Genomic DNA, 24,496 nt, shown 5'->3' on the forward strand with positions numbered 1-24,496 from the left:
AGGTGGCAACTGGTGATCATAAATTAATGGAGATCTCCTATCTCCTAGAACTGGAAGGGACCTTGAAAGGTCATCGAGTCCAGCCCCCTGCCTTCACTAGCAGGACCAAGTACTAATTTTGCCCCAGATCCCTAAGTGGCCCCCTCAAGGATTGAACTCGCAACCCTGGGTTTAGCAGGCCAATGCTCAAACCACTGAGCTATCCCTCCCCCAAGGTATCATGAATACCTTTTTCTACTTACCAGACAAAGATAAAATGTCATGAATTCCCCCATGTATACCCTGAAACAAGGCATCTTATTGACCACCTGATCATCCAGCAGCAAGATCTACAGACTATATAAATCACTGCGGCAATGCATGGGGCAGACTGCTGGACAGACCATCGCATGATCCGCTCCACACTTATTGGTAAGATGACCAGAGCATTGCAAATCATCATCTAAACCCGTCAGATGGCTCACCGTAACGTGATTAGAAGATAAAGCTACATGGGCGCCTTTCTGCAACAACATCACAGTAGCTTTTTCTGAGCGAACTAGTGCCATGTAAATAGTGAGTAGGTGACTCTTTGTGATATTGTATCAGAAGATGCTCTTGCCACCTTGATACAGTAAAATGATATCACTAAGATTGGTTTGATTAGAATGACCCCGAAATCCAACAGCTGCTCACCAAAAAAACATGAAAGGCATCATCAAATTCTTGCTACCAATATCCCTGTAGGCACAGTAACAACTTGCAGGAATCTGTGTCATGACATCCAATCTAAGCTAAGAAACATGCAGGATCAATGGTGGAATGCCAAGGCAAATGAAATCCAGGGCTGTGCCGACTGTCATGAGACCAAAAATATGTATGCTGCTTTGAAAGATGTATATGGTCCTACACACACATGTACGGTGCCTTTTGAAAGTGCGGATGGCTTAACACTGATTACTGACAAAGGAGAAACCCTTCAGAGGTGGGGATCATTTCAGAGACCGTTGGAACACACTGTCCAACATTTCAGATGAGTTACAAATAAGAGTAGTGGGTCATCCAACATGTAATGACAACATGGATGCAGCCCCATCCCTTGACAAAGTCAGCACTGCAGTCAGTGAGATGAAGAATGGCAGGGCCCCAAGATCAGATGGCATTCCCACAGACATATTCAAGAATGGAGTTGAGACTTTGCAGAGGCAACTGCATGGACTCTTTCTCAATATATGGAGTACTGAAAATGTACTGCAAGCCTTCAAAGATTTGCCTGTTCTTTTTGAATATGGTGATAATGGTGGTATTTCTGACTGTGGCAACTGTCGCAGTATCTCATTACTCTCCATGGCTGGAAAGGTTCTGGCCAGAGTATTCTTTGATTGTCTGATGTGCAACATCGCCAGTCGCATGCTATCAGAGGCACAATGTGGTTTCAGGTGAACACAAGGAATGGCAGGCACATTTGTAGCTTGTCAGATGCAGAGACCAATAGGACTTTTGCACGGTCATTGACCTGGATAAAGCATTTGATGCTGTCAGTAGACCTGGACTTTGGCAACTATTATGTAAGTTTTGGTGAAATATTTGGAGCAACCAACATTCTGAGGCTATTTCATGATGGAATGAGTCTGTGTAGATGGTGTTCTGTCTGACATTTCCTGTCACGAATGGTATAAAGCAGGGCTCTTTTCTACGCAGTAATATTCAATGCTGCTACAAGAGACCTGAATGCAGGTATCAGGATATGTTTCTGATCCTCTGGAAAATTATTCAACCCTTTAGAATACAGTCTTCCATGAAGATCTCTGAGGCAATTGTTCATGAGCTGCTGTATGCCGATGACTGTGCTCTAGAGGCACGTATCTCAAGAAGAGGAACAAATGATTACAGACAGATTTGCAGAGTCTGCAGAAAGGTACAGGCTGACAATCTGAAAAAGACAGATGTCATGTATCAACGTGTGCCAGAGAAGCCCTACACAAAACCAAAAGACATCTGCAGGAGCACACAGCTGAAGGCTGTTACACACTTCTGCTATCTTGGCCAAAAGCCAAAGTGCCCAAGCCATCACTATATGTCTAACTCAGTGGTTCCCAAACTGGGGTTCGTGAAACCCCTGGGGGTTCACGAAATGTTACAGGGGGTTCCCGGGAAAAAAATCCCTAATGCCGGACAGAGCTGTCCCTAGGGATCTTGGGCAGCACGGGGCCCCTGGACTTCCAAGATCTAAGCAGATCAAAGCAAGCACATCTGTCACACTGAGGAGATTTAAACTTCAAGACTCCTTATAAGAAATGGAAAGGGAGGTGGATATTTTTTGCTGTTCTTAAAATTAAATAGGCAGCTAGTATTGTTTTAAAATTATTACAAAGAATGAGTTTAAGCTTTGTTTAACGTGCATTGTTTGTCTGGTCTGCTCAAGCCCTGAATGCTTGTGTAGGAGGAACTCTTTGGATTAGCTTCTTAAATCCTTCATGCTGTTTCACATCTAATACTCCTTGATGAAACATAGGAGCCTTGTCTTATAACATGCTTATTCAAAGTGATACAAGCAACAAAAGTGAAATTGTGGAAGAATGTTGCCGTTTTCATAATGTAATACATAAGAACATAAGAATGGCCATACTGTGTCAGACCAAAGGTCCATGCAGCCCAGTATCCTGTCTACCGACAGTGACCAATGCCAGGTGCTCCAGAGGGAGTGAACCTAACAGGTAATGATCAGTGATCTCTCTCCTGCCATCCATCTCCACCCTCTGACAAACAAAGGCTAGGGACACCATTCCTTACCCATCGTGGCTAATAGCCATTAATGGACTTAGCCTCCATGAATTTATCCAGTTCTCTTTTAAACGCTGTTATAGACCTAGCCTTCACAACCTCCTCAGGCAAGGAGTTCCACAGGTTGACTGTGTGCTGTGTGAAGAAGAATTTCCTTTTATTTGTTTTAAACCTGCTTCCCATTAATTTCATTTGGTGGCCCCTAGTTCTTATATTATGGGAACAACTACATAACTTTTCCTTATTCACTTTCTCCTCACCACTCATGATTTTATATACCTCAATCATATCCCCCCTTAGTCTCCTCTTTTCCAAGCTGAAAAGTCCTAGCCTCTTTAATCTCTCCTCCTATGGGACTCGTTCCAAACCCCTAATCATTTTAGTTGCCCTTTTCTGAACCTTTTCTAATGCCAGTATATCTTTTTTGAGATGAGAGGACCACATCTGTACACAGTACAGACACATGTTTGTTGACTCCTTCAAAGAACTCTAATAGATTAGTAAGACATGATTTCCCTTTACAGAAACCATGTTGACTTTTGCCCAACAATTTATGTTCTTCTATGTGTCTGACAATTTTATTCTTTACTATTGTTTCAACTAATTTGCCAGTTACTGAAGTTAGATTTACCAGTCTGTAATTGCCAGGATTACCTCTAGAGCCTTTTTTAAATATTGGCATTACATTAGCTATCTTCCAGTCATTGGGTACAGAAGCCGATTTAAAGGACAGGTTACAAACCATAGTTAATAGTTCCGCAATTTCACATTTGAGTTCTTTCAGAACTCTTGGGTGAATGCCATCTGGTCCCAGTGACTTGTTACAGTTAAGTTTCTCAATTAATTCCAAAACCTTCTCTAGTGACACTTAAATCTGTGACAATTCCTCAGATTTGTTACCTCCAAAAACCGGCTCAGGTTTGGGAATCTCCCTAACATCGTCAGCCATGAAGACTGAAGCAAAGAATTCATTTAGTTTCTCCGCAATGACTTTATCGTCTTTAAGTGCTCCTTTTGTATCTCAATCGTCCAGGGGCCCCACTGGTTGTTTAGCAGGCTTCCTGCTTCTGATGTACTTAAAAACATTTTGTTATTACCTTCTGAGTTTTTGGCTAGCTGTTCTTCAAACTCCTTTTTGGCTTTTCTTATTGCATTTTTACACTTAATTTGGCAGTGTTTATACTCCTTTTTATTTACCTCATTAGGATTTGACTTCCACTTTTTAAAAGATGCCTTTTTATCTCTCACTGCTTCTTTTACATGGTTAAGCCACGGTGGCTCTTTTTCAGTTCTTTTACTGTGTTTTTTAATTTGGGGTATACATTTAAGTTGAGCCTCTATTATGGTGTCTTTGAAAAGTGTCCATGCAGCTTACAAGGATTTCACTCTAGTCACTGTACCTTTTAATTTCTCTTTAACTAACCTCCTCATTTTTGCATAGTTCCCCTTTCTGAAATTAAATACCACAGTATTGGGCTGTTGAGGTGCTCTTCCCACCACAGGAATGTTAAATGTTATTATATTATGGTCATAATTTCCAAGCAGTCCTGTTATAGTTACCTCTTGGACCAGATCCTGCACTCCACTCAGGACTAAATCGAGAGTTGCCTCTCCCCTTGTGGATTCCTGTACCAGCTGCTCCAATAAGCAGTCATTTAAAGTATTGAGAAATTTTGTCTTTGCGTTTTGTTTGATTCTAATAAAAATACTGTAATAATAAATAATAATCAATAATAAATAGTTTGTAATAAGCATGTCATAAAAACAAATTTTATATTTCCAAGGTCACTGCTTTTATCATTTATACTCAGGTAAAGGAGAAAATCCCTGGAAATATTCATTTTTAGGAGGGGTTCGCAAGACTTACACTTTAGTGAAAGGGGTTCACAGATTGTTAAAGTTTGGGAACCACTGGTCTAACTGAATATGAGTAACCACATGCAGAGATGACCTGTGCCTGCTGGAGGAGACAGAGTGAGGGCAGTCGGCTTCAGCTGTGTGAGCATACTCAGTACAAGCCAAGAAGCAAATCGGGGGAGGAGGCGAGGCCTGACCCCACATGATCCCCTGCCCCCTTCGTGCGTCACCTCTCACTGCATGTGCAGCAGCCACAAGAAAGGCTTCAGGGACACACTGAAGCATAGGTTGAGGTAGTGCAGCATTGACTAGGGTTACCATATTTCAGCAAGAAAAAAAGAGGACGGGAGGAGCCCCGCCCTAGCCCCGCCCCTGCCCCTCCCACTTCCCGCCCCCCCAGAACCCCCAACCCTCCCCCCGTTCCTTGTCCCCTGACTGCCCCCTCCTGGGACCCCTGCCCCTAACTGCCCCCCAGGACTCCACTCCCTATCTAAGCCTCCCTGCCTCTTGTCCCCTGACTGCCCCAACCCTTATGCACACCCCCACCCCCAGACAGACCCCTGGGACTCCCACGCCCCATCCAACCACTCCCCACCCCCTGACAGCCCCCCCCCAGAACTCCCAACCCATCTAAACCCCTCTGCTCCCTGTCCCCTGACTGCTCCGATCCATCTCCCCACCCCTGCCACCTGACAGCCCCCCCCCCAGAACTCCCAAACACTCCCCCCCTGCTCCTTGTCCCCTGACTGCCCCCTCCTGGGACCCCTGCTCCTAACTGCCCTCCAGAACCCCACCCCCTACCTAAGACTCCCTGTTCCTTGTCCCCTAACTGCCCCCTCCTAAGACCCCCCCCCCAACTGCCCCCCAGGACCCTACCCCCTACCTGTACCCTGACTGCCCAAAACTTTCTCCACTCCCCCCAAAAAGCCCCCCCCCCGTTTCTTGACTGCCACCTCCAGAACCTTCCTGCCCCCTGACCTCCTTACCCTGCTGCTCAGAACAGAGTGTTGGGCTCTGTGCAGCCGAGCCGGACACGTGGCTGAGCTCCCCAGCACAACAAAACCCGGTCCCTGGCCCTGCACAACAAAACCCGGTCCCTGGCCCTGCACAGTGCTGCCGGACTGGGCTGCAAGGGAGCTGCCGGCTCAGAATGCAGGGCGGATCCGGCTCCTCTACAGCTGCTCCTGAGTCCAGCCCGGGACTTCCCTGCAGCCCTCCCAGCCGCTCACTCTGCTCTGCCGGGGGAGGGGGAAATCCCGGACATTGTGAGTGCTTTACAAATTCCCCCCGGACGCTATTTTTAGCACAAAAAGGAGGACATGTCCGGGTAAATCCGGACGAATGGTAACCCTAGCATTGACGTCAACAGCTGGGAATCATCAGCCATAGATTAATCATGCTGGCGAGCAGCAGTCAACGATGGGGTTATTCAGTTCAAGATTAATTGCTGTATGGATCTTGAGGTATAGAGCCTGAGTTGTAAACAGCAACAGATTCAGCAGGGACACAGACTGTAATCCCTTCCTCGGTATCCCGCTACATGTGCAGTCAGTGCAGGAAGGGCCAGATTTCAAAAGTGCTCAGCATGTTGGGTGCACGTTGAGTGCTGAGCTCATTTTTTAAAATCTGGCACAAGGTGTTTCAAGCTAGACACCTAGAGACTGAGATACCAAAATTCACTGCCCCCTTTTGAAAGCATTGGCCTTTATCCTTCCCTTTGTATTTCACTTGTGCATTTACAGGTAAGTGCACAGGTCAATATCCCTATAGAACAAAAAATGTTTTAGAAAGACAGAAGAATCACTCATATTTTACAGCTTAAATGTATGTGTTATTCCAGTACCACTCATGGAGGCCCTAGGCACCATGTGGGATTGGAGCCTACAGTCAGATCTGAAAATGACACCATCATGAAGCCTAGGAGTTCATATGCAAGTGCAATATCCCTTTAGAGATAACAGGTAGGCCCTGAATTGAGAAGAATTTGCAACTACTAGCAAGTAACTGATATGAGGTGCAAGTGTTACCCGGGGTTCTTTCAACCCAAAGCTCTTTGTAACTTTACTCTGTGTGAGGACGTGTCAGGAAATAAATCAGGGGAGACACGGCCGTCCGACCAATAGATGACTGGCACAAACAGGACAACGCAAGAGTGCTTTCACTTAGAGCTAAACTTTACTAGTCTCAAGCACTTACACACGTCCACAACAGGATTAGTAAAACACCCCCAACTCTCAATAATTACTGAAGCTGAGTGTGGCTCTCGAGTGGCACAGTGACAGCCCTTCTGCCGGTGGGGAACACAAGATGCATCCAGAGGGAGAGACCAGTCCCCAAACGAGTCCCCTTATTTATACATTAGTAATAGAATGATATGTCCCTTAAAGAAACCTTGTTAAGTAAGCAGTTTCAAGCAAGAGGTTCCTTCTGATTATTGATTAACCAGGTCTGGGTTTTTCCAGAGTCTGCAGCTCTGAGACCCCAATAGACATTCCTGCTCTTTTAAAATGCATGTATCAGCAACTTCAACACAATGACCCTGTATCTTTTACACAGACATTGTCTCTTTGCTGAATAGTGGCCAGGACTTAGTTAAATCACACACAAACCAGAAGATGTCTTTCAAAGGATCAAAAGAGTATTTAATATTGATATTCTATGTTGCAAAAGAAATGAGAAATAAGAGTGATCAGCAGCACTAGGTTAGCATTGCATTCTGTCTAAAACCAAAAGTAAAGGAGAAATCTTTGTTAAATGTTTATAAAGTGACACACAGTATTGTTAAAAGAACATTAGTCAGGTGGCAAATGCAAGCACACAAAAGTTAGTAATTTACCCCCATATGCATTTGTATTATGCTAGTCTTTAGTTGCATGATCTCACTCTATTTTTTTTCCACAAGCCCTCTGCCTCATTCAGTGCACAGAATAGACAGTGCTCACTTAATGAGCATCTGTTAAGTATTTTGTTTACTCCTAAACCAGTATCTGGCCCCATGCCTATTTACAACACGATTCAAACATTAATCTGATTATGGAATTATTAATTTCCTCATCAGCTTTTTTTCACTATAGTATATATGTTCTTCACAAACATTAATGAATGTATTTTCAAACAGCTCTGTGAAGTAAGGGGGTGGTATCTCCATTTTACAAATGGGAAAGTGAGACATGGAGGTGAAGGTCAAAAAAGTATTTACTAATTTTGGGTGCCCAATTTGAGAGGCCTAAGGCCTGACTTTTCAGAGTACTTAGCCTTAGATAGCATATTTATGTCCAAAGCACAGCTCCCATTGACTTTAGTAGCAGCTGTGAGTGTTCAGCACTCCTGCAAATCAAGCCCCAGGGTCTCAAGTCAGGCACCCAGAAAATGAAGCTCACAGTCCTGGTCTACGCTATGAGTTTAGGTCGAATTTAGCAGTGTTAGATCGATTTAAACCTGCACCCATCCACACGACGAAGCCATTTTTGTTGACTAAAAGGGTTCTTAAAATTGATTTCTGTACTCCTCCCCGACGAGGAGATTAGCGCTGAAATCGACCCTGCTGGGTCGAATTTGGGGTAGTGTGGACGCAATTCGACGGTATTGAACTCCGGGAGCTATCCCAGAGTGCTTCATTGTGACTGCTCTGGACAGCACTCTCAACTCAGATGCACTGGCCAGGTAGACAGGAAAAGCCCTGCGAACTTTTGAATTTCATTTCCTGTTTGGCCAGTGTGGCGAGCTGATCAGCACAGGTGACCATACAGAGCTCATCAGCAGAGGTGACCATGGAGTTCCAGAATCGCAAAAGAGCTCCAGCATGGACCGAACGGGAGGTACTGCATCTGATCGCTGTATGGGGAGACGAATCTGTGCTATCCGAATTCCATTCCAAAAGACGAAATGCCGGAATATTTGAAAAAATCCCTGCCATAAACGTCTCCCCCTTACTTTCACAGATATTGTGGAGTACACAGCAAGCAGTAATAACGATGGGAATATTGGCTTTGCTGAGGTCTAACTGATTCAGTAAACTGTGCCAGCGAGCTTTTAAACGTCCAAAGGCACATTCTATCACCATTATGCACTTGCTCAGCCTATAGTTGAACTGCTCCTTACTACTGTCCAGGCTTCATGAGCCATGGAAGTGAGGGGTAGGCTGGGGTAGGTGCGACCATGCAGTGCTGCCGACTGGGAGAGCAGCCTAAGGCAGAAGCCTCCAGCTGGCATGATATTCCAGGCAGGACTGAATCTCCCTTATACAAAACTTAAAAAAGAGAATGACCTGAAGTCATTCCCATTTTTGTCCAGGTGCCCCCGACCGACCTCACTGAGGCCAATCAGCCAGGAGCACCCAAGTCTGCCCAGGTGTCCCCGACCAACCTAACCGAGGTCGGCCAGGAGCACCCAAGGGATGATGACAACAGCTAGCAGTCGTATTGCACCGTCTGCTGTCCGCAAGGCAAGGCAAGGCAAGGCAAGGCAGGGGGATGCTGCTGTGTAGCACTGCAGTACCGCATCTGCCAGCAGCACCTAGGAGACATATGGTGACAGTGAGCTGAGCGGGCTCCATGCTTGCCATGGTATGTCATCTGCACGGGTAACCCAGGAAAAAAGGCAAGAAATGATTTTTTGCTGTTGCTTTCACGGAGGGAGGGGGGGCCTGATGACATGTACCCAGAACCACCTGCAACAATATTTTTGCCCCATCAGCAGGGCCAGTGCTACCATTAAGGCGAACTAGGTGGTTGCTTATGGTGCCAAGATTTGGGGGCACCAAAAAGCGGTGCCCCCCATTTTTTTTACCACATTCCTCCCCGAGCGTGCGGTCGCCGCTCCACTTCTCCCGCCTCCCAGGCTTGCAGCGCCAATCAGCTGTTTGGGTCCGCAAGCCTGGGAGGAGAATTAGAGGGGGGCAGCATGCTCGGGGAGGAGGTGGAGCAGAGGTGAGCTGGGGTGGGGAGGTGCCGCACAGCTCCCCGGGCTGGGGGCGTGGGGAGCTGCCGCCGGGGTGCCTCAGGGCAAGGGGGGGGTGAGCTGCCATGGGGCTGCCTCAGGGCGGGGGGGGGGGGCAGGGAGCTGCCGCAGGGCTGGGGGGGGGCGCAAAGTGGAAGGTTCGCCTAGGGCACGAAACTTCCTTGCACCGGCCCTGCCCATCAGGCATTGGGAGCTCAACCCAGAATTCCAATGGACAGCGGAGACTGCGGAAACTGTGGGATAGCTACCCACAGTGCAACGCTCCAAAAGTCTACGCTAGCCTTGGTACGGTGGACGCACACCATCGACTTAATGCGCTTAGTGGGGACACACACAATCGACTGTATCAAATCGATTTCTAAAAAATCGACTTCTATTAAATTGACCTAATTTTGTAGTGTAGACATACCCACAGTGACCATCTATGAAAAGTCCAGTTTAAGTGACTTGCCAAGCTACACACAGGAACTCTGTGGCAGAGACAGGAATAGAATTGAATTCTCCAGGGCAACATTCAACTCCCTTAACCATGAGACCATCCTTTCTCTTCTTGCAGTGCTCGAGTCCTTCACTACACACCTTCCAAATTCTGAAACAAATTAGGCAGGGGTCCTAAAGAGAACAGTCTACTTTACTGCACAACCCTGATTCATCCTCAGAGTAGGTCCATCCTGTGCAATGAATGAGGCAGGGATCCTGTGGAAAAAGTAGAGTTCGATCATGTAGTTAAAAGCTGTATCATAAGACATACACACACGGGGCTGAAAGAAAGTTGCACAGGCAACCTTAATTCTGGAATTTCCTAACTTTTGAGTGCTTGACTTTGCAACCGTGTGTGTGTGTGTGTGTAATTGCCTGTGTTTTTAAAAAAGTAAACTGAAAACCCCCCAGAAATTCTATCCTGTAGCCTCACATTGACATCCACAATGGTCAACAGCAGCCTTGGAACCTCTAGATCTACCACACCAGACCTCTGCCACTTGAGATCAAGAAGTAATTGATAGCAGTAGTAGGTTGTTGCCCGCTATGTAGACCAACATTACAGCGGCATTGGGCACTCTGCCAGTGGGTTTCACAGATATCTGCTGACAGCAGAGGAAGGATGAGACGCTAGGTCTTGGGTTCCATTCCAGCTCTGGAGGGGAAGGTGTTCTACTGGGCATTGACACTTCTGCTCCATCTTCTTCTAACAGTCCCTGTCCCAGTCCTGTCTTTTCCCTAGCCCTAGCTTCTCCTCCCAGTCCTATTCTCTCCCGGCAAGTTCCAGTCTCACCACTCTGGACTCCCCATGCCAGGCTCCTCCCCCTTGTTCTTTCTCTCCAGTCTTCTTGCCCAGTTTATCTCTCCATGCCACCATTCCCAGTCCCAGTTGTCCTCTTCCCTGCAGCCAACCTCCAGTCCCTGTTTCTGTGTGCTACCCACCTCCCTTTTTGCAATCTCTTTCCCACAACCAGTTCTGGCTTTTGTCCTCTCTGCATTCAAATCATGCAGCTTCTTTCTTCAAGCTACCCGGGCCCTGCAGGAGGTCAATGAGAACATGGGAGAGAGATGCTCCCTACTCTCAGTTCAGCTGCATGGACCCAGCCTAGCACCGTACAGAATAGCCCAAAGCTGCAATTGCAAAGGAAGTCCTGCTCAGCCTCAGGCTAGTGCATGGCCATTGTGGATGAAATCTTTTGGGGGAATTAGCTGCTAAAATCTAAGAAGTCTGTACTAAGCATGCATGGACTGAGATTTTTAAAAGGCTTATAAATTGACTACATTTGGGTGAATTTTCATGGGGACAGCAAAAAGCACAAAGGCCAGTCTCTGCCCCAGAGTATGAGAGTGTGAGATGTTTTCTAAAAAAAGGAAGTGGGAGCAACTCTAATAGAGGATGTAACTGCACTCCGAAGGCTAGCTCTCTCTCACGCCCACTCCCCAGTGAAGAACAAGGAATTGCTCGCTGTGGGAACATCAAACTGTATGTGGAGCCTGGAGGTGAGCAGGAAATCCCCTGCAGAGGCGTGGCTCCAGTTAATGATCTCATTGAGGACCTTGGGCATTTCTTCTGGTGGCCCTGGATGTTTCAGGCAGTTTGAAGAAAGGTGGGCATTCAAAGACAACACCACACCCTCTTGTACCCTGGTTATATAACAACTTTTCTAGGAGCCTATGCCAAGAAGACTCGTAGGTACATAAACAAAGAAGAGCTACTATATGATGATTAGCATGTCAGGCCTCAATATATCTCTGAGCGGCAGCAAAACCCAGAAGATTGTAAATTCCTACCCTCCTCTTCCCCCCCCCCCCGCCACAGTCCTATCAGCTAACAAAACCCCAACAATGCAATGGCATGAATACAGAAAGGAAACAGAAGGAAAAGACCGGAGCCCTTCTCTGACGGATGTCCCCAGTGTATTAATTTGAGAGCCATGAACCATTCAGGAATGCCTTGATTCCTCACTTCTCAAAGTAGCCAGAAATTCCAGCCCTACTAATCTCAAGTGCTGCAATGGGACACAGCACAAGAAACGCTCCCCTTTGGTGGATTGGGCTCAGATTGTTTAGGGCTGTTCTAAAAGGAAGATGGTGGAGTTCATTAGTAACTAGCACTGGCATTGCTGACTCAGAGGAACAAGCCCTTCAGCAGTGGTTCTTCTGCATTCTTTGACAATTGCCATCACAGCGGTATTCAAGGATAGCCCCAAATAAGGCATATTAGAGGAATCTCTCCTTGTTGTCACATTCACGGCTCACTGTGGTCACAACTTGGCAACAGGATAGTGAAGAAATGAGAAGAGGATCTAGATCTGTATATCATCAGGCTATGTGAGAGGAGTTTGTGAGCTGGGGAGGTTAAGGCAGCAAATTAGGTGTCAGGAAATTAGATTCCCAGCTGTGCTGCAGACTTCCTGTGTAACCTTGGGTAAGTCACTTAATCTCTTTGGGCATCAGTTCCCAACAAATTGGGATAATGCTTCCTTTGTCATATCTAATTAGATTGTAATCAGTTTACAGCAGGGACTGTCTTTCACTATGTGGTTGTACGGCCCCTGACACAATGGGGCACTCAGCGTGGGTTGGGGTTCAAGGTAGAATTGCAATCACAAATAAATAATAATGGTGAAATAGACCACGTGCCCTTACCAGTTCTCCAAGTGTTACATCTCTCACATACATCCTACAATGAAAACAAGGATCAAACTGACTCCAGCAGGACTGCGTACTAGAAGCTGTCAAAGCAAATGAGTATTTACTCACCGGCACGAGCAGAAAAAGAGCAGAGAGAATGAAGAGAACTGTCCCAGTGTGATTTTTACCTGCCAAAATGAAAGGCCAAGGTTGGGTGGTAATGGGATAGGTTGTCAATATGAAGCGGTGGTTTGTTGAACAGTGGCTGAACACAACTCTGCTGGGCTATCATTTGTCTCTTTGTGACAAAAGAATTGGTGGCGATCTCTTTGGGGCAGGGACGGGATTGCCCTTTTGGGCTGTGTATGTACAGCATCTAGCACAGGGGTGGGCAAACTTTTTGGCCCGAGGGCCACATCTGGGGATAGAAATTGTATGGCAGGCCATGAATGCTCACAAAATTGGGGTTGGGGTGTGGGAGGGGGTGAGGGCTCTGTTTGGGGGTGCGGGCTTTGAGGTGGGGCCAGAAATGAGGAGTTCAGGGTGCGGGAGGATGCTCCAGGGTGGGGCGGAGGAGTGAGGTGCGGGGACAGGGGGTGAGGGCTCTGGCTGGGGATGCAGGCTCTGGGGTGGGGGCTGGGGATGAGGAGTTGGGGTGTAGGAGGATGCTCCAGGCTGGGACCGAGGGGTTTGGAGGGGGATCAGGGCTGGGGCAGGGGGTGGAGTGCAGGGAGAGGCTCAGGGGTGCAGGCTCTGGGCGGCGCTTACCATAAGTGACTCCCAGAAGCAGTGGCATGTCCCCTCTCCAGCTCTACGTGGAGGCGCAGCCAGGCGACTCTGTACACTGCCCTGTCCGCAGGTACCGCCATTGCAGCTCCCATTGGCTGAGGTTCCCAGCCAATGGGAGCTGCAAGGGAAGTGCTTGGGGTGGGGGCAGCATGCAGAGCAGAGCCCCCTGGCTGCCTCTATGCATAGGAACCGGAGGGGGGCCATGCCGTTGCTTCGAGGCCAGATCCAGCCCACGGGCCAACCTCTGATCTAGTACAATGGAGTCTTAGGCACTGACACAGCTGATGCATTCAATTAATGGTTCTCAACCTTTCCCGACTACTGTACCCCTTTTAGGAGGCTGAAGCTGAGCACCACTGCCTGGGGCTGAAACATGTAACTTAGCTTTGTGGGCATGGGGCCCTGGGCAATTGCCCTGCTTGCCACCTTCTAACTCTGGCCTGCACATGCAACCCACCTCCAACCTGTCCTGCAACCCCTCTGGGGGTTATGACCTTCAAGGTGAGAAAAAGTGACCTCGATGAGTTAAGTATCCTCTTTTGTTTTGTTTTGTTGGGGGCGAGGGGGGACACAAATCAATTTCAGTCTGCAAATAAAAATCAAAACCTTGGTCCATAAAAGGATCAAACACAGAATGACTGTTTCTTTGAAAATAGTCTTATGTCCTCTGATTAACTGTAGCAAGAAGACAATGCAGCTACACTTAAGAGATGTTATAACCAACCCTTGACTATGTCTTTGTTATCGTTCTGGGCATTACCCATAGATGAATACAGAGAGTCCCAAGCATTTTACTTCCATATTTTCCATTATCCTATGAATGGAAAAAATATCATTCTATGCCTTAAGCTTGGAACAAAGACTGGTTCAGAAATATCTGAGACTGATGAACTATTGAATGCAAAATCATGTTTGACTCTTGATGATTTGAACTAATTAATTACTTAAGCTTCCTTAATTAATATGTATGAGGACAATACAACAAATGTAATGCAGGGTGGTTAATCAGACTGTCTCGACCTTATGGACTAGACTGGATCAATGTTTATCCGTAGAACCAGAATTGTCAGGTATCTCCCTTACTTAGTCTCTGTCCAAAAGAGATACAAGCTATCTTTTTGTTCTGAGTTTATATAGGGCCTAGCACAAAGGGGCACTGGTCCATGACTAGGGCTCCTAGGTGCTACAGGAATACAAAGACTCAATAACGGTGATGAATCGAACTATAATATGTTCAAGGATGATGAATATAGAAACAACCTGCAGCTGGGATAAGCAGCTAGATCTAGACTGACCACCTTCCACCAGATCTGAATGTAGCACATGGAACTTTCTATGGAATGAGTAACTCTTTTGTGGCTATTAAACCTTTCTTTCTGAGTCTTAAATGCCGTTGGTATGCTTGAAATTGTAATTACTGCTAAGTAGCAGCAGCAGTGGTCATTAAAGTTGTGTAGGCAGCCCTTCAGTTTTATAAGACTAGGCAGACCTTTTTTTGTAGTATTTTATTTTACATTATCATCACTCTAACAGTATTTATTTTTTAATATTTTCTTCCTGGCTGTCTTTTGCTTGCATGGAAAAAAGAATATATAAAATAGGAAGGTAGGCAGAGAATCTCTATTTTAGGGCTATGAGATTAGATTTTTGTCTAGAAGCCAAATGAAGGTAGAAATCTTATGGTTCAAAGTTTACAAAATACAGGACCGATTCTGCATTCTACGAGCCCCCTCAAATCCTGCTAAAGTCAATGGGAGATTTGGGTGTACAAAGAATGCAGGATTGAGTCCTGAAAGTTGGCAACCAAATTGCGAGCTAGAAGTCTGCCCCCCACTTGCTTTCACACACAGTACAAAGAAAGGAGTCTAGTCCAGTTACTCAGGGAGCAGGAATTCTTGCTTGGGGGTGGAGCAAAATGTGCGTACAAGTGGCAGATTTCATAACTTTGGCTTTGGTATCTCACCTTTTGTACTATAGGTATGTTCCTATAATCAAGAGACCACTCTCTGGGCCATTTTATTTGTAGTGTGGGAGTGCTGTTCCCACACATCTTGCGCTCTCACCTGTCTCGAGAAACTGGCAACAATCATCTTTTTAATGCCAGCACTCCCTTATATAACGTTGCTTAAGGGCATATGGTTCCCAGTGCCAATAACTATTCCAGTAAAAGAGAGACAAGGTGAGAAATTAAAGATATTACCTCACCCACTTTGTCTTTCTAATATCCTGGGACTGTCTTCCAGTAAAATGCTAGCTTGTGAGATCTGAGAGTGAGTATGCATGATTGTGTGAAAAAATATGTGCTAATGTGCAGGGGTGCACAGTTTTCTGTAATTGAATGCGAGTGCAACTTTGTGTGGGTAGGGGCATGCGTGTGCAGGTAGGAGGTGTGTCTGTATGCACAGAAAACAGGTATGGGAGAGAGTGTGCAGACAGCAGGTCTGAGTTTGTCTGTGCAGATACAACAGGGTTTGGGGGTAGGGTAGTTGTGTGTATGTGTATCCAGACAGCAGGTGTGTGTCTGTGCATGTGCAGACAGCAGGTGTGTTTATGTCTATGCCTGTGGACAGCAAGGGTGGTGGGTGGGAGTGTACAGACAACAGATAGGGTGTGTGGGTGTGTACAAACAGAAGGCATGTGTATCTGGTGGTACAGAAAGCAGGTGCAGGAGTGTGCATGCACAGATAGCTCATGAGTTGTGACTCTTTCACAAGCCTGGAAGGGCATGGGTCAGATTCACAGATCTTTAGTCAAGACTTTCTTAGAGTGTCCGGAACTTCTTGAGGAGTGAATGCACTGCACTCTGAGAATGCAGGTGAGCTGTGGGTTGATGCATGCCGATGAGACAAATCCAGGTTGTTTGTGAAGCCTTCACAAGTCTGCATGATCTTTAGAGTGCAGTCTGATGATAGTCCTTCGCAGCACTTGGTGCTGGGTTCTGTGGTGGGTTGTGGGAGCTCAGAGTTGATGAAGTGGTTTACCCCTCTGAATAATTATTTGAAATCAATGTGAACTTTGCCATTGACTTCAGTCAGGCTTCAGATCAAGATACAGGCTTTATTGACTGTTTTATGTGTTATGCTATTAAACATATAGCTATCTTCCGGGTCCTCTTGTGTAGATGTTCCTATGTATGATTCCCAAGTATTTTGAAGAAGTTCCATGTAATTTTAACAATGAACATGATTTTCTAGTGATGTCTTAAGAAGTTGATCAGATTTATATTAAACATCAGCAATACAGTAACTTTCACATTTGACCTACATTGCAATATTGCTAGAGAAAGTAAAATAAAGCTTACTATGATTCAGTAGTGGATTTTGGTAAATATAGTTGTACATCACCAAAAGTTTGACCTGGTTAATAAATATTCATACTATAGGCCAGCTTAACTGTAAATTGCATATAAGGGGCAACACCAGACCAGAAGACATTGTATGCTGGGAATAAAAAGAACAGGATACATCACAAACTTCCAGTAAGGATTTCAACATCAGTTGCATGAAAAAAATCTGCTGAGGTTAATAACTATATTTTGTTTTGTTTGTTAACAGAGACATTTTTGGTAGTAAGTGTAATTGTTCCCATTTCTATGACTTTGTCTGAAGACATTAGAACACCCAAGCTGCAGCCCACACAATCAGAACCCATGGAGCATTTGTCATCTCCGCAGTGGAGAAGGATTTCAGCTCCTTCAGTCTCTAAAGTCATCAGAGTTGGTGGCTTGACCTTTTCCAAGCTGAGATGCCATCCACAATAAAGACTGCAAGGCCCAGCCCTTATTTAGACAGTTTTAGTCCCTTTCACTATTTGGGATTTGTCACACACCTCCCCCCCACCCGGAAAGGACAGCACCCAACAGGACCGAGCCATGTTTCCATTGTTTGGGGACCACAAGCTGATCGGTGTTACTGCCCTGTTGCTGGGCAGAAGGTGTGGTAACATTGTTGCTTTTATGCACCACACCAGCACACAGAGGAGGCCAATAACACTTCATTATGAAACATGGGATTAACTACTTAAGTGTGAAGGCTTATGGTGGGGTGCTCACCCCATTCTAGCCCAGGAGGGGTTAATATGCCTGTGACATAGCAGGGTAAAATCCAGATCAGTCGAGAGGTGGGACTGTGTCACCCCTGCCTTGTAACCTGGGGGGTCATGCAATGCTTTGCTGCTGTAGCCTCCAACCTGGACTGCTTACAAACAACCACCAGCACACAGGTCACTCCCAGACGTGTTTGTGTAACTGCAGCCTGAGGGCTCCATCTGGGGGTGCAGGCTCTGGGGTGGGGCCAGGGATGAGGGATTTGGGTTGCAGGAGGGAGCTTTGGGTTTGGGGTGGCTCAGGGCTGGGGCAGGGGGTTGGGGTTTGGGGTTACCTCAGGTGGCTCCCGGACAGCAGCACAGTGGGAGGGGCTAAGGCAGGCTTCCTGCTTGTACTGACTCTGCGCTGTGTCCTGGAAGCGGCCAGCAGAACAGGTCCGGCTCCTAGGCAGAGGCACGACAGGCCGCAGGCAGCTCTGCACGCGCTGCTCTCGCCTGCAGGCACCGCCCCCTCATCTCCCATTGGCTGTGGTTTCTGGCCAATGGGAGTGCAGAGCTGGTGCTCAGGGTGGGAGCAGCACACGGAGTCCAGTGGCCCCCCCTGCGTAGGAGCTGGACCTGCTGGCCACTGCCGGAGCCAGGACAGGTAGGGACTAGCCTGTCTTAGCGCCGCAGCACCGCTGACTGCTGCCAGGGTCCCTTTTTGACTGGGTGTTCCAGTTGAAAACTGGACACCTGTTCAGCCTAGGAGCAGCCTATTTGGAGACTGCTGGGGACAGTTTGGAAGGAGACTTTAATAATACCCTGGAAGGGGGGAGGGATCTTTAATGTGACTTGACCAGAAAGCTAAACCATGAAGTGGAAAGTTTGAAGGCTGCTTCCCCAAGGGCCCTGATTTGCAAGGCTCTTAAGCACATACCTAACTTTAAGCGTGTGAGTAGCTGAAGTCAATGAGACTGTTCACATGCTTAAAGTTAGGCAAATGCTGATGTACCTTGATAAAGGAAGGCCACAGTGAGCTGCTGCTTCAGCTGGGAAGCAGGAGAGCTGACTGCTGCTGGAGAGATGGAAATGCTGCCAGGGTGGAAGAGCTGTGTTGGAGAAAGGCAGAAGAGGATGATCAAAATGAGGCTGCTGCTGTTTCCCCTCCCCCCTGGGCTGGCTCATTCTCAAGACTAGAGAGTTGCAACACTCCAGGAAGACTGCAGCAGGCACTAGGGCCTATCAGCGTTCACTGACCTCACCACTGCTTCAATCCCATCAGCTCATAGAATCATAGAATCATAGAAGATTAGGGTTGGAAGAGACCTCAGGAGGACATCTAGTCCAACCCCCTGCTCAAAGCAGGACCAACACCAACTAAATCATTCCAACTAGGGCTTTGTAAAGCCGGGCCTTAAAAACCTATAAGGTTGGAGATTCCACTACCTCCCTAGGTAACCCATTTCAGTGCTTCACCACCCTCCTAGTGAAATAGTCTTTCCTAATATCCAACCTAGGCCTCCCCCACTGTAACTTGAGACCTTTGCTCCTTGTTCTGTCATCTGCCACCACTGAAAACAGCTGAGCTCCATCCTCTTTGGAACCTCCCTTCAGGTAGTTGAAGGCTGCTATCAAATCCCCCCTCACGCTTCTCTTCTGCAGACTAAACAAGCCCAGTTCCCTCAGCCTTTCCTCGTAAGTCATGTGCCCCAGCCCCCTAATCATTTTCATTGCCCTCCACTGGACTCTTTCCATTTTGTTCACACCCTTTCTGTAGTTGGGGGCCCAAAACTAGATGCAATACTCCACGTATGGCCTCACCAGTGCCGAATAGAGGGGAATAATCACTTCCCTCGATCTGCCAGCAATGCTCCTACTAATGCAGCCCAGTATGCCATTAGCCTTCTTGGCAACAAGGGCACACTATTGACTCATATCCAGCTTCTCATCCACTGTAATCCCCAGGTCCTTTTCTGCAGAACTGTTGCTTAGCCAGTTGGTCCCCAGCCTGTAGCAGTGCATGGGATTCTTCCATCCTAAGTGCAGGACTCTGCACTTGTCCTTGTTGAACCTCATCAGATTTCCTTTGGCCCAATCCTCCAATTTGTCTAGGTCCCTCTGTATCCTATCCCTACACTCCAGTGTATCTACCTCTCCCCCTAGTTTAGTGTCATCCGCGAACTTGCTGAGGGTGCAATCTATCCCATCATACAAATCATTAATAAAGATGTTGAACAAAACCAGCCCCAGGACAAACCCTGGGGTACTCCGCTCCAACTAGACATCGAGCCGTTGATCACTACCTGTTGAGCTTGACTATCTAGCCAGCTTTCTATCCACCTTATAGTCCATTCATCCAAGCCATACTTTTTTAATTTGCTGGAAAGAATACTGTGGGAGACCATATCAAAAGCTTTGCTAAAGTCAAGATATACCACGTCCACCGCTTTCCCCATATCCACAGAGCCAGTTATCTCATCAGAAGGCTATCAGGTTGGTCAGGCATGACTTGCCCTTGGTCTTTCCTTTTCTCACAAAAGCTGGGGCTGCTCAAGTTCCTGGCTCTGCTTGTCGTTAAGTGCTTCCCGTTTTGGTATTTCAGAATCCCTGACCAACCCCAGCAGTCCTGCTCCATGCCAGGCATTAGCTGCTGGTTCCAGTCCCCCTCCTAACTCTTTGTCCTACAAGCTGAACCCAGCACCAGTGTTTCTGCTTCCTTAGCTTTCCTCAAGCACACCATCCCTCCCACTTGGAGCATCAGCTCCTCCTGTTCTTCACTCCCTCTCCCCAGCAGCTATGAGCAGAGCCCTGGCCATGCATGCCAGGGTTTTTAGGTTCTGCACAGATCTTCCCTGAGGGGGGAAGTTCAGCACGTGAAGAGGAAAGTGCAGAGATATCCCTGCCTCTTTTTTCCCATGGGCCATTCCAGTCTGTCTGGCCAGGGGGAGATTTTGGGCTTTTGAAGGGGAACAATACTAAATATCGTTACAGTTTGAGCTGGCTCTGAGTTTTGACGTTGGGATCCAATGTTGATAAATGCAAAGTAATGCACATTGGAAAACCTAATCCCAACTATACATATAAAATGGTGGAGTCTAAATTAGCTGTTACCACTCACAAAAGAGATCTTGGAGTCACTGTGGATAGTTCTCTAAAAACATTCACTCAATGTGCAGCGGCAGTCAAAAAAGAAAACAGAATGTTGGGAATCAGTAAGAAAGGGATAGATAATAGGACAGAAAATATCATGTTGCCTCTATAGAAATCCATGGTATGCCCATATCTTGAATACTGTGTGCAGATCTGGTCGCCCCATCTCAAAAAAACATATATTGGAATTGGAAAAGGTACAGAGAAGGGCAACAAAAGTGATTACGAGTATGGAACAGCTTCCACATGGGTATTGCTTAATAAGACTGGGACTTTTCAGCTTGGAAAAGAGACGACTCAGGGAGGATATGATAGAGGTCTATACAATCATGACTGGTGTGGAGAAAGTAAATAAGGAAGTGTTATTTACTCCTTATAACACAAGAACTAGGGGTCACCAAATGAAATTAATATGCAGCAGATTTAAAACAAACAAAAGGAAGTATTTCTTCATACAACACACAGTCAATCTATGGAACTCTTTGCCAGAGGATGTTGAGAAGGCCAAGACTATAACAGGGTTCAAAAAAGAACTAGATAAGTTCATGGAGGATAGGTCCATCAATGGCTATTAGCCGGGATGGGCAGGGATAGTGTCCCTAGCCTTTGTTTGCCAGAAGCTGGGAATGGGCAACGGGATTGATTGTTCGATGGTTGCCTGTTCTGTTCATTTCCCCTGGGGCACCTGGCATTGGCCCATTGGTCGGAAGAGAGGATACTGGGCTAGATGGACCTTTGGTCTTACCCAGTATGGCTGTTCTTATGTTTCTGAATCTGAGCCTTCCCAAATGTCAGGTGTGTCTGGCTTATTGCAGAGGCAAGCCTGAGGGCTTGTCTACATGGTCAGATAGTGCACGACAAGCTGTGGTGTGAATGTACAGTATACTAGCTAGCCACACACTATCTGCCCCTGTGGACCCTGCTGCGATGCACTAAAAGTTTTGTAGTGTGTGTTGACCTACTCCTGTTTGAAACAGCTGGACGTCAAAACACACTATGGAACTTCTAGTGCATGGTAGCAGGGTCTGCTGGACCAATTTGTACATGCCACACTAGCGTGCTCTATATTTACAATACAGCTTTCTGCACACAAACTGTCCATGTAGACAAGCCCCGTGTCACAACTCTTGGAATCAGATATGGATCTGAATTTGAAAGCCCCTAAACACAGGTGTGGGGTTTGATTCCAGTAACCCAGTTTTGGCACTTCCCTCAGGGAACTATATTTGAAAGAAATATGTCAGTCACAAGACCGGACTGACCATTCCTTTGTGAATTCATAATACCTGGTGAGGGGAAAGGTTTTCTCTGCTGCGAATAGTATGCAGGATATTTGAAGAATAGGAAATGTCTGCCCTGTTCCTTTCCACAATAATAATGATGCCTTACATGTCTATAGCACCTTTTCTCCATGGATCTCAAAACACAATATAAATATTAATGAATGAAGCCTCACAACACCCTGGGACACGGATAACATCATGGCAGCGGCAAAACTGGGATTGTCATTCAGGACTTTGTCAACCAGTGTAGGCTTGTTCATGTTTTTCATGGCATACAAGCAGAGAAGTTAGATTTAAAAAAATCATCAAATCTTCTTGTGGGAAGGGTACAATGTAACACAACTTTATTTCATAGAGTTCAGTACGATAACACACAAGAACCCCAAAACAAAGGGATCTTTGATAGGATAACGAGTCTTGTGGATAAGGGAGAGGCGGTGGATGTGGTATACCTAGCCTTTAGTAAGGCATTTGATACGGTCTCGCATGATATTCTTATCGATAAACTAGGCAAATACAATTTAGATGGGGCTATTATAAGGTGGGTGCATAACTGGCTGGATAACCGTACTCAGAGAGCAGTTATTAATGGTTCCCAATCCTGCTGGAAAGGTATAACAAGTGGAGTTCCTCCGGGGTCTGTTTTGGGACCGGCTCTGTTCAATATCTTTATCAACGACTTAGATGTTGGCATAGAAAGTACGCTTATTAAGTTTGCAGATGATACCAAACTGGGAGGGATTGCAACTGCTTTGGAGGACAGGGTCATAATTCAAAATGATCTGGACAAATTGGAGAAATGGTCTGAGGTAAACAGGATGAAGTTTAACAAAGACAAATGCAAAGTGCTCCACTTAGGAAGGAAAAATCAGTTTCACACATACAGAATGGGAAGAGACTGTCTAGGAAGGAGTATGGCAGAAAGGGATCTAGGGGTTATAGTAGACCACAAGCTAAATATAAGTCAACAGTGTGATGCTGTTGCAAAAAAAGCAAACATGATTCTGGGATGCATTAACAGGTGTGTTGTGAGCAAGACACGAGAAGTAATTCTTCCGTTCTACTCTGCGCTGGTTAGGCCTCAACTGGAGTATTGTGTCCAGTTCTGGGTACCGCATTTCAAGAAAGATGTGGAGAAATTGGAGAGGGTCCAGAGAAGAGCAACAAGAATGATTAAAGGTCTTGAGAACATGACTTATGAAGGAAGGCTGAATGAATTGGGTTTGTTTAGTTTGGAAAAGAGAAGACTGAGAGGGGACATGATAGCAGTTTTCAGGTATCTAAAAGGGTGTCATAAGGAGGAGGTAGAAAACTTGTTCACCTTAGCCTCTAAGGATAGAACAAGAAGCAATGGGCTTAAACTGCAGCAAGGGAGGTTTAGGTTGGACATTAGGAAAAAGTTCCTAACTGTCAGGGTGGTTAAACACTGGAATAAATTGCCTAGGGAGGTTGTGGAATCTCCATCTCTGGAGATATTTAAGAGTAGGTTAGATAAATGTCTATCAGGGATGGTCTAGACAGTATTTGGTCCTGCCATGAGGGCAGGGGACTGGACTCAATGACCTCTCGAGGTCCCTTCCAGTCCTAGAATCTATGAATCTATGAAAAAAATAGGCTGCGAGGCACAACTCAACCCATCTTGAATTAAGAACACTTTCTTACAGTGCCCGCTAGCCTGCAAGCAGGACCAGGAACCATCCTCCAAACTCTTAACGTGATAGTTTGCAATTCCAACACCGTTCTCAATACACCACAGTTCAGAGGTGACAGCCTCTATACCATTTGTTCTGCTTCATAGTGCATTGAAATTTGAGTCAGGCCCCAGAAAGTAATGGGATATAAAAAAATACATTTTGGGTGCTTTTGATGTGGCTTCTGGGCCGTTAGGGGTGCACCTGCTTCACGTTTACCAGCTTTTCTTCGCAACCACAAGGGCTAGAAACCCACTCCTTTTTTTTTTAAATGAAAGCTGAGATTCTCATGAACAAGGCTGAATGCCATTGCAATGTCGTTCTGCACCATTGATGGTAACCCCCCCTCCCCCCAAGTCTGATCCACCCTACAGCTTCCTCTGTTGTTACATTATCGCTATGCAGTTTACTAGTGTAGAGAAGACTGAAGTGGGAGGGCTGCAGCTGCACAAATGCAATTAGACCTTCCTGTGCAATCCCATAATTCTCCAGCCCACCCCTCAGAGACAGCTTGTCCTGTTCTGAATATTGGCTCAAGCCACTCATTTCTCAGCTGCATATAGGCTGAGACAGCTCCTGGTTCTGTCCAGTCCCCACATCCTTCCTGAGAACTCAACTCCTAGAGAAGAAAAGAATGACACAAAAGGCGAATGCCAAATACAGCTTTATTAAACAATAGAACATGCTTAGGGAATGTTGCCAAAAAAATTGATGTCATCTCAGATCCAATAGCTCTGGTAGTAGCCCTCAGGCAGTTCTAGCACAGTTCAGGCTCTAGCAACTTGCTGCATTGTTATCAGTTAAAACTGCATGCACAGAATAGGTTTTTTAATCACCCACTACTTTTATCTGAAAGAAATGTTT

The sequence above is a fragment of the Chrysemys picta genome, chromosome 8, assembly GCF_011386835.1.
Source record: "Chrysemys picta bellii isolate R12L10 chromosome 8, ASM1138683v2, whole genome shotgun sequence".
NCBI lineage: Eukaryota > Metazoa > Chordata > Testudines > Emydidae > Chrysemys > Chrysemys picta.